The sequence below is a fragment of the Catharus ustulatus genome, chromosome 6 (assembly GCF_009819885.2).
Source record: "Catharus ustulatus isolate bCatUst1 chromosome 6, bCatUst1.pri.v2, whole genome shotgun sequence".
NCBI classification, from domain to species: domain Eukaryota; kingdom Metazoa; phylum Chordata; class Aves; order Passeriformes; family Turdidae; genus Catharus; species Catharus ustulatus.
The window spans coordinates 28,585,439-28,596,087 of record NC_046226.1 but is presented as its reverse complement, the minus strand read 5'-3'; the positions used below and the strand labels follow the sequence as shown (position 1 = coordinate 28,596,087).

General features: G+C 44.3%; 1 long non-coding RNA gene across 2 annotated transcripts; it reads left to right on the top strand.

Moving 5' to 3' along the window:
• Positions 1 to 8,145, top strand: LOC116998138. 2 transcript variants are annotated; one of them, XR_004418320.1, is made up of 2 exons: positions 1 to 538; positions 3,901 to 8,145. It is a non-coding gene; the product is annotated as an uncharacterized LOC116998138 (long non-coding RNA). The 2 variants fall into 2 exon arrangements; XR_004418319.1 differs by lacking the exon at positions 1 to 538 and adding an exon at positions 3,265 to 3,728.
• Positions 8,146 to 10,649: the final 2,504 nt, after the last annotated feature.

Below are 10,649 nucleotides of genomic sequence, written 5' to 3'. Positions count from 1 at the left end.
GGCCTGGGTGCGTGCCGCCTCCCTCCCCGCAGAAAGGAGGAAAGAGCTGAAGTGTGCTTCTCCATGCAGACTTAGCGTTGCCTTCTTGTAGCTACCAATAGACAGATGTTGCCCTAAGGAAAGGCGTTTAAAGTCCTCTTCCCAAGAGCTAGCCCAGGATGCTCTGATCCAAGAATGGGATTATTAAACTCACCTCTTGCCCCACTGGAGCAAAACAAACTAGGGGAAACTTAAAAAAAACAAAAAGATAGAAAATAATTAAACTACCAAAATAAACAAATAACCAAAGCAACTACCAGCAACCTCCGCCTCCTCCCCCTCTTCAATACCGTGTAACAGAATACAGTATCAGGCTAGCGAATTATACTCAAAGCGAGCGGATTTGCTTCTCTCAGTCGGGGAAATGAATGCAAAGTCCATTTCAAAGAATTATCTCTAGGGAGTCCTCCAAGTGTATTTGGGGTTATCCGTGATTTGAGAGGAAAGACTAAACGAGAGGGGGTCTGAGAAAAGCCTGCCATTGTCACCCTACCCTAAGGTGAGTAAAGCATCCCTGTAAAGCTAGCTGCAAAGAACTGCTTAACCTAAGCCCGAGAGGTGAAACCTCTCCTCGCCCGGAGCCGCCTGACCGGGGAGCCTGAATTTCGAACTACAAAGGCGGCACGAAGCCTGGGCTCTCTTGGGTTGATTCCCTTTTTTCGCGGTGGGGATTCAGAACTCTTTACAAATGGTTTCGCAGGGGCATCTTTTACAGGAAAGTAGAAACACGTGAAAGGAACTCTTCCCCTTCGGGGCGCTCCCGGCAGCTCTCCCTTGAAGGTGGCGGAGGAGCAGGGCTTGCAGCGGCCGGCCCTCGGGGGAGACCTCGCCGAGATCCCCATTAACTTGGAGGCCCTCCAAGCTAAGTGTTTGCCCTGCACTGTTCGCTAGTGGAAAGAGAGAACCCTTCTACGTTGCCTCTCGACCCCGCACCCCCATCTTGCTTGCTTTTACTCAGAAATTATCTCAAGTATTTAGTATTAGCTAGTCTGCTAAGTTAATTATATCCAAGAGGAGATTCATACCTGCCAAAAAATCTGACCGAAGCCTTATATAGAATATAAAAGAGTAAAAAAGTGGAACCCTTTCTCACCCTAAGAACACAACCAGGAAAAGAAAAGAAAAGAGAAAAAAAAAAGAGAGAGAGAAAGTTGTATTCTCATAAAAAATATGCATAATCCCATTGTGAGGCGTGGCATGTCCCAAAAGGATGCAATACTTTTATAAATTAAATACGGGTAATATTCACTGGTTAACAAACTGTTCTTTTGAATCAAAAACCTCGGCAATACTATACTATGAGTCGCATTTCAAATCTTTTTATGATGCTTGCTCGCCCAAACACACTTTCATCCACACACCAATACATTTTCTAATGAGGATGATGGCTCCGATTAGACTTTTCACTAGACCCCGAACAAAACAAAGATGGAACAGATTATTAGAGAGGTCTGTGGCGGAGTATGGTTAAGCACATCATATAATCCTCTATATATTTAATGCTGTGGCTCATAGGTAACTTCGCAACACGCTGGTGATAAGTAAATCTCCTTTTAGATTTTTGAGCTGTACTTCTGATGGCGAATGCATCTAGAGGACACTAAATGTAGTCTAGATTTTGTACCACGCTCACAGTGGTACAAAATGGCAAGGGGTTTTTTTATTAGCATATTGTATACACACACTCATATTGGGTTTATGAGAAAACGGATGAGAATTCTGCAAATAAAAATGGCATTGTTGTTTTATCAATGAACTTTTCCCTCTCTATTTATCTTTCTATAGCTATACATATACATGTGTATGCACGTGTATATATGCATGTATACATTTGTTGTATCTTTTCGGACTGTGGAGGTGTCATCTAGCATTCATCAGAGAAGGCAGCACTTTTCTTGCTTGCTTGTTTATTCTGTTTGAGCAAAGTTATTTGTTTTGCTAGGAAGTGCAAGTTCCTTTAGTTATGTCATCACTATCGCTCGTATTTAGGTGGAAGGGTAGAACTTCTTACCACTATTTTTATTACTAAATCAGTGACGGTAAAAGTACTAATAATTAAATACAGATCTCTGATTGCAGGTTGGAACAGCAAAATCGATTGTCTCTTCATCAATAAGACAAGTGTTGGATAGCTTGCTATTGATTAGTATGTTTATTTATGCAGATCTTTAGGTATTTGCTTACATATTTCGGCTTCTTTGTCTGCTAATTATTATACCAGATTGGTTTGAAAGAAAGAGATTAGACTGGGAAACACACTTGACAGATCCATTCTTAGCTAACCTGATAGTGGATTATTGCAATCCAATAAGTTTAACAAATTACTTATACGTGCTTGCCTTTCGAGCAATTAGGAAACCGTTTCAGATTAAAATCCCTTGTTGCATTCGGGGTCGGTTCATTTAAATAAAAGGGCATTTTGTTTAGATATTTTCCAAATGAAAAATGCGTTTCTGGATCCACAGAGGCTGAACAGGAGTTGATGTGTTCTTCGCCTTCCGGGCCCTTAGCTTCCTTTGTAAGTGTAAAACACCTTCTCAGCAACAGAGTGGCCCCTGGGGTTTCCTCGTAGATGGAATGTGAGGAGGTAATCTGAATATCGAAATCAGGAATCGATATATTAAAAGAAAAAAGCCTACCATACCAAACAAAACAAAACAGAGGGATCAGCATCCAAATATCAGAGTGCTCAAAGCAGGAGGTATTTTGTGTCGCTTTTTTGGCTTAATGATTTAATCGGTCCAAAAGGAATCGTCCAGCCTCTCTGCTAAACGGTCTATTTTCCAGCCATCCGCTCTCAGGACCCCAGAAGGGTGACATTTTGATCTATTTTTTTTACACACTTTTCCAGCCAACACCCGCATTCTCTTTCGCAGCCCTTCCGAGGAGGGCTCTGCTTTATCAATATCTTCTCTGCACCGCTTCGACGGTGCCGACACAAGCACCTCTGCGGCGGGGAGCGAGCTGGGGAGCAGGGGTAGCAGCGGGGGCCGGTGGTAGAGCCAGGTGCAGGGAGCCAGGGCCGCCTCCGCAGGACCCGCACCGCCCTGGCCGCCGCTTGCCCGGGGAGCGGCGCGGCGGGAGCCGAGCCCGGGCTGGGGAACGGGAACGGGAACGGGAACAGGACCCGTGCGCGGCGCTGAGCGAGTGCTGAGCCTTCCTTCACTTATCTTCCTCGTCTTCTGCTTTCGGCAAGTTTTGTTGGGGGTGGGGGGGTGGGGAGGGAGGATTTTTTCCCCTCTTTCTGTTACCTCCAGGAACTGCTGCTTTACAACCTGTAGAGATAAGACAGCCTCGCATCAGATGATCACAGAGATAAGTAATCTCTCCCCTCGGCCAGTGGTATAGCTGACCGTATGCTCTTGAATCTTGGAGCGCTAAGTCTTTCCTGTGAATGAACGAGAAAACACTCGACAGGTCGTGAATAATCGTTTTAATGAGTGTGTAAAAGCGTGCGACGGGGTGCACGGAGCTGTCGGGTTAAACAAACAACTTGTACCCTGACGAAATCCGATTGTTAAAGTGCAAAGTGGTGTCAGTCCAATTTCCATCCCAGTTCTAAAAACCACAGATCTAAGTCGCGGGAGTCCAATTTTCCCCATTAAGAAAAATAACAATATTTTCTGAACGTAAGTGCGATCGTCCCTAATGTTAGCCTTTGGCGAGAAAAGACCAGTTGCATATCAGAGGTACCGAGGCTATTTTTATTATTTTTTGTTATTTTTAAAGACGATAGCTAAAAAATGTGTATTTGACATTTTCCTAGATATTATCAGATCAATGCGGTAAATATTTTCCTTTTTTGTGTGTCCGTCGCCTCCCTCTCCGTATGTGTTTTTTTTTTTTTTTTTTTTTACACAGATCACTGGAGGCAAACATCGAATTAATTGGATCTCAATGACTGAGGTTGGTAACTTTGTATTGAACTAAGGTTATCTCTGTCATAGTGTTCAGGTGTTTACAAGACATTTTAGGAGTTTCTAGAAAAGGTAAATCCAGACAATACATACGATAAAATTAAAATGGCATTACAATACTCTATATTCCAAATCCAAGTTATACCACCCCAATAATAACCTATCTAGAAATTATAAATTCCGTGGGGGAGGGGAGGGGAGTGGAGGGGTGGAAATTGAGGGTTTTTTGGGTTTTGTTGGGGTTTTTTGTTTTGTTTTGTTTTTTAAGCCTGATATTGGAATAGCCATTTCTGTTTCCTGTACAACTAGAGGGCCTTCCTTGCACTATTTTATAAATGCAAATACCACTCTTCTAAGCCCAGTAATTATTTTTTCAAGGTTAGTAATGACGCATATTCCTAATGTTTATTGTTGCTAAAGACTTTCAGACCGACTGCAGGTCTGGCACTTTCTATGAAGAGTCACTTTCAGATGTGTCCTCCCTTTCTTTGAAAGTACCGGCTTGAGCTAAGTGAGGTGAGGCAAGGCAACCCCACCTGGAAAACAATGCTTTTTAAAGTTTCTCTGCTCTTCCGATTAATACTCGATTTTTGAAAAATAATACGACATTGGAGAGTGAAGGATATTACTAGATGTATTACTAAGCTGCAGACATAGTGGTGACCCAATACAGTGGCATGAATGTGAAATTTACTTTTCATACTTGTGGAAGTCGAATCTGGCCATTCATGAACTAGATAAGAGTGTCCATATGGCTTTGGTCTCAAACTAATTTCCAGAGCTCATAGTATTTCGAGTTAAAAGATAATTTTTGGGTTTGGTTTGGGGTTGCGTGTTTCGGTTTGGGTTTTGTTTTGGTTTTATATTTTTTGGTGGGCGTTTTTTGGGTTTTTTTTGGGTTTGTTTGGTTTTTTTAAATTTTTTTGTTTAGTTTTGGTTCGTTTTTTTTCCTCACAAAGAGTTTTATGTTGTGCTTTAGAAACGATGTAGGCATTGAGAACAGATATCAGCGAATTTCGTGTTCCCCAGCGTGGCAGCGTCTTTGTATTCCTTCCTCTGAAATCGGCGATAGAAAGCAAAGAGAGAAAGAAGTACAGAGAGGGAGAGAGGGGAAGAAGGGGAAAAAAGACAATTCAGCTCCGCTGGATTATGTAGCGAATCTATAACTAATGAACCATACAATCACATAAGAGTGTTTAACAAGCATCTGACGAATGTTCTGGGCATTTTAAAAAATGGCTTTGTTCAGACTATATCACTTGAAACAGATCATTGCCCGGACCGGTGTGAAGGCTGGAGACTCAAAACCAAAATGTTCCCACCGTTTTCCTTAACTCCCTACGTGAGAAGAAAAGGGACATAGGCTCAGTCCCACGGAGGAAAGAGAGAGGAGAAGGAAAGACAAAGCACAAGGACATATGGCTCCGGAGCACAAGATAGAAGTCTGCACCCTGAGAACTAGGGAACATTTCTCACCCCCCTGAAAGACTAATGCCCTCCTCCTGCAAATCAATTTCCTTTGCAACAAAACCGTGCATTAAATGGGCATGGTGGATAGTAAGGACCTATCAGTTTCCTGCTGTAGTTCTGCTAATAAATAAAATTCTAAATGTTCAAAACACTCTATCTGTCACATTCACAAGATAGGTACTGTAAATTCCTGTTGAAAATATACAAACAGAGATCCAAGAGGTTGCCTCTGTTTTTGTATCTCTCTCTCACAAGAAATGCACTATCAAAACATTAATTATATTTGAAAGGGAACAGATTATTTGTTTGAGAAAGAATTACATTCTTGAATTTATATTCCACGCAGACCTCTCCTCCTGTCTGCTGAGAGGGTTGAACTGTAAATCTGTCTCAAATTATTTACCCCTAAAATGTAAGTAGGTGTGTCACATTAGACTAGTAGAGAGATGGGAGATAATCTGTAGGTGCTTTTAGACACCTCTGTGGGATGGGTCGTTAGGGAATGTCGAAATGAACACGAAATTGCAAATCTAACATGTGAAGAACATACACACTTATTCTTTGACAATGAAAATACAAACGCACATAGAAATGCAGAGTTGAACCTAGTTAGTTATTAAACACGATGACTCACGGGAGTTTGGGCCCCACAGTTCCTTTTAGTTGGTTTTGCTTTAAGATTTTTTGTTTTGTTTTGGTTTGGTTTTGTTTTGTTTGGGGTTTTTTTGTTTGTTTTGGGGTTTTTTTTATGCTTTCACGCACATCTTGTGGTAGCTGGTACTTGAAAAGCTACTAACCGTGTGGTGAGTCATCACTTAAGTCATGAGAAATTTCTTAAAGATTGTATCCTATTTCATGCTTTTAAAAACACTAATAAAAGGGTTAAATAGGTGCCCTCATACTTTTACCTTTCTTCTGGGGAAAATAGTGATTAAGCGGGACTTTATTAGGAGCTCTTGAAAAATTCTCCTCGATGTCTGCTTCTTCCACTCTCCGCTAACCAGACCTTCAGCATTTCCTAGCCTACCTTCAGAAGCCATTAGCTATCTCAACAGCATCGTTCTCCAGCACTGCGTTTTGGCAGGAACTGATGTGAACAGTCCGGTCAGAAACTTTTTTGGTGCTGTCGTGTCATGCTTGGGGAAATTTCGTGACTGAATCAGTGCCCTAAGCTTGGGACCCGGGGAATCTGCTTAAGCACCAGGTCCTGCAGAGCTGAGCCCTGTTCTCTATTCCTGTATTTCTTGAGCCCTGGGTAACCGAAGCCATGGGGCCTGAAGGGCGGTTGCAGGGAGCACGGGAAGGTGGGGGTGGGCGGACTTTTCTGCCTTGGACGTGCCTGGGATGTGCTCTCTCCCTGATTAGGTATCTGTGGAGGAAGAAGGTGACGTGACGAGAAAAGCCTGACAGCCAAAGTGGGAACTGTCCGGGAGAAGGATCCGTGATGAATGAGGTCTGCGAAGTCATGAAGCACAAGCAGCCCAGGACAGTGTGCTGTCATCAAGTGCCGGTTTTTGTTCGCTAGAACCATGAAGAAAAATGGGGGAGACAGGGGGGCTGAAGGTGAGGTGGGGAGGGAGATCCCGCGGAAGGGGTCAGTGAGGATTTGGAGAGAGAGATTGAAGAAATTAGTGGCTGTAATATTAGCATGAGTTCATCGTCTCCTCTGGAGAAGGAGAAACTGCGTTTGTCAAATGGGCTAGAGCCCTGACGGGAGGCAAAGGAGCCATCGGAGCGCTCCGAGATGCGGCTGTGAAATGTGGATCCCGACCCATTCGAGGGACGGTACTTTATAAAATAGTCTGTCCCAAAATCTTGCAGGCAGGTGTCCGAGGTTAAGTCAGGCTCTTCGATAATCGCCGACTCCTCGTAGGGAATAAGTTCTGCCCCGGGGTAGTGGATGGGATGGGAAAGGCGGTTGCGAAGTCGGAGAGACATTACTACATAAACTAAAAGCCTACTAGAATTGCAAGCATTATTTCATTCCTGGAGTAATTTCGTGCAGAACTGAAGCTTCTTCCTCGGGTTAGGCGGAAAGGGCTGTCGTGGACAAGCCTGTAACTTCTTGAATTGTTTTTGACCGTGCACTGTATTGCCACAATGCCAATAAACGCTTTAAACGCGTCCTACTAGCGGCCCTCCGACGCCCCAGCTCCCCAGGCCCGGTCTAAAGGAGATCTGGCCCGGTCCGGGACTGCTGGGTCACTCCCTACCTTCGGGTGCTCTGGGAAAATGTGACTGGGTGGGCCGGGGTCTGCTATACTGACCTCTGGGTTTTCTTTCCTCGGAGGGGCCAGTCTTGGCTTGCAAGGGGTCGCAGAGGCAAAGGCTCGCTTCGTGTCAGCGGGTTCAGGATTTCAGGACTTTGAGTTTAGCGGCTGGAGACAGCCCTGCCTGATTTGCGCCGGACTTAGTGACTGCCTAGGAGGAGACATAACTCTCCCAGGCACGGATTCCCTGGTGGTAGCATGGCCCATATCGCTCACCCTTCCAGTGAATGCCAGCAGATGGACGCAATTAAACCTCGGCGGTGCTCCCTGGCTGGACACCGATCAGGGTGTGAGAGGGCTGGCCATTATGCAGCGCCTATGGGCTGGTGTTCACCGCCGACAGCTGTAACAGGGAGGAGGAACGAATCATGGGTGCTGCCAATTTTTCCCGTCTCACCGCAGCGACGGGAGCACGCCAGGGCCCCAAAGGCTCATGAGAGAAAGAGCCAGGGAAAAAAAAAAAAAAAAGAAGCACTACACACGTATTGGGAGAATTCAGGTATCTATGTAATGTTATTAAAAATAATAAAATCCTAGCGAAACAAGGGCTCTCTTTTAAAGGAAATCTGAGGAGCGCAGCGAGCTAAGTGAAAGCTCTGTTTTCAAGGCAAGGCAGGATTAGTTCCCTGCACATAATAGCCAGTGTGTAGGAATTGCAAATGAACATCACCAGCAGTGCTGGAGTTACCCTCCTTAAATTAATATCGAGCTGGCTTCCCTGCACAACGTGCAAATAACAGACATTTCTCTGCTTTCGAGGGGAACGAAGATTGAAATATATTTGTATTTTCCCCTAGTTTAATCCAAGAAACTCCTTTCCCGGGGTAGCCAGTCAGCAGTGGAGGAATTTGGGGCAACGCCCCCCCGACCTGTTTCTCGGGTTAAAAAACCCATCAGCAAAGCAGCACCGAAGCCCCAACGCGTACACGGACAGGGACAAGCGCGGTGTGCGGCTCCGCGGTGTTCGGCTCCGCGGCCCGAGACGGCCCCGCCGCGGGGAAGCTCCGCGGGGCCGCTCCCGGTTCCCCGCTCCCGGCTCTCCGTTCCCGGCTCCCCGTTCCCCGTTCCCCTGCCCCTCTCCCGGGTCCCCGCTCCCCGCCCGGCGCTCGCCCCGCTCTGCGGGACCCCTCGGCCGCGGGCCCCAGCACCCGGCTGAACCCGCTCCTCCATCCCGTCATCAGGCGTGCAAGAGGGGAAGGTAATACATCTGATCTCCCGCCGTAAAGAGGGCAGGGAGAGAATGCTGTGAGCTCCAGGGCTCTTTCAGACACTTCAGAAATTAATGGGGGAGGGGAAGGGGCTAGGAAGGATAGATGCATTGGAAACGGTAAAATAAAAACATGATGTGAAGATATATTTACTGTCAGCTCAGAGCCAAAACATTTCTGCTCCCACGCCTTTTTTTTTCCTTTTTCTTTTTTTTTTCTTTTTTAGCAAATCGGAACTTAAGTGATGCATTTTAATTATTTTAGGAAAATAAGCAAGAAGGCTCTTTTTCAGAGTCTAAATAAATAGCAGAGTGTTCTGTGTTGATGATGTCTCTGACTCGTGATGGCCTCATCTATCCAGCCACTACTGCGAGCTCTGAAAACCTGGGAAGAATGGGGTGTTACTGGCAATTTCTGAAAGGAACTATCTCCTTTTTTTTTTTTTAGGTTTTTCTGAAACAGAAAATGCAGATTTTTTCTGATCATCTGAGAGGTGGAAAAGGACCAATATTTTCCTAAATGTTCAGCTCAGTATTGTTTAGGCCTTATGGGAATAGCAATTTTCCTTATTTTTCAAACAGTTACTTCAACTCCTTGCAAGTAGCAGGAAAAAGGTACACATTGCCCTAAGAGAGAAGGTGATGGGTGTCTTGCAGTCTCTGAGATTAGCTCAGTGATTTTTCTCCCCACTTCCCTGTACCTCACCAATCCTCAATTTAGATCTAAAGCCTGACAAGTTTCTTCCTGTATACGTGTCCCTAATCTTCAAGAGATTGCACAGATCTTCCAAAAGGAGAGTGATACTCAGAAGAATCACTTTTTATTTTAGGGAGAGGGGAGAAGGATAATCCTACTTCACCTAGAAGAAGCCCCTATTTGATTGTAATTGGGAAAAAAAACACACTCCAAAACCCACACCCCAAATCCCAAACGAAAAGCAAAACACAAAACAAATCCCAAAGCAAGTGAGAACACAGCAAAAAGAGAGCATCTTTATGTTAACATATAAAGAAAATAATGAATCAGTGTAGTACAGTTGTAGGCAACATCAAGCCACACACACACACAAGCAGCAGAAAATATTAGTCATAATCTCCAAGGTTAAAAAAAATTGAATTAATGATAGGTTTCAGTTCTCTGCAGGAACACCTAAAATATTTATGACCAGTAGGTCTTATTCCACATTTTTCTTTTCAAACAGCGTATATTTTCTCATATTTAGTAAAGATTATCATAATGCTTCTCTTGCTCCTCTTCTTTACACTGACTTCCATTTAGGGTAAATTCTGTCAGTCAAACATAGCATCCTGTTCCTGTCAGTTCAAATGAACTCAGTGAAAAGTTCAGAGGACTTACAGGCAAAATCCTTTCTATCTGTGGTGTGTCTGTATTGCATCTTTAAGATTCATCCATGGAAAGCCCGGAGTTGTGACTTTGGAGCCAGTGCCATGAATCTGAGTGGTGCAGAAGCTGTAAGAAAAGGGGAGAGCTAGAAAAATCACAAGTTTTTTGGTTTCTGATTCAAGCAGAACAACAGCAGCAGCAATGTTAATACTATCAAGGAAAAAAAGATAGAAGGAAGAAGAAAGAAAGCCTGACAGTACAGAAGGAAATCAGGTAGAAGTGTTTTGCAGAATGGAATGGTACTACTGATTTCCAGCCAACATGATTCCTACTCCAAAGATGGAGCAGACCACAGCTTGCAGTACCCGGAAAGGTGACAAGAGAAAGTAGTGTAGGCCTTT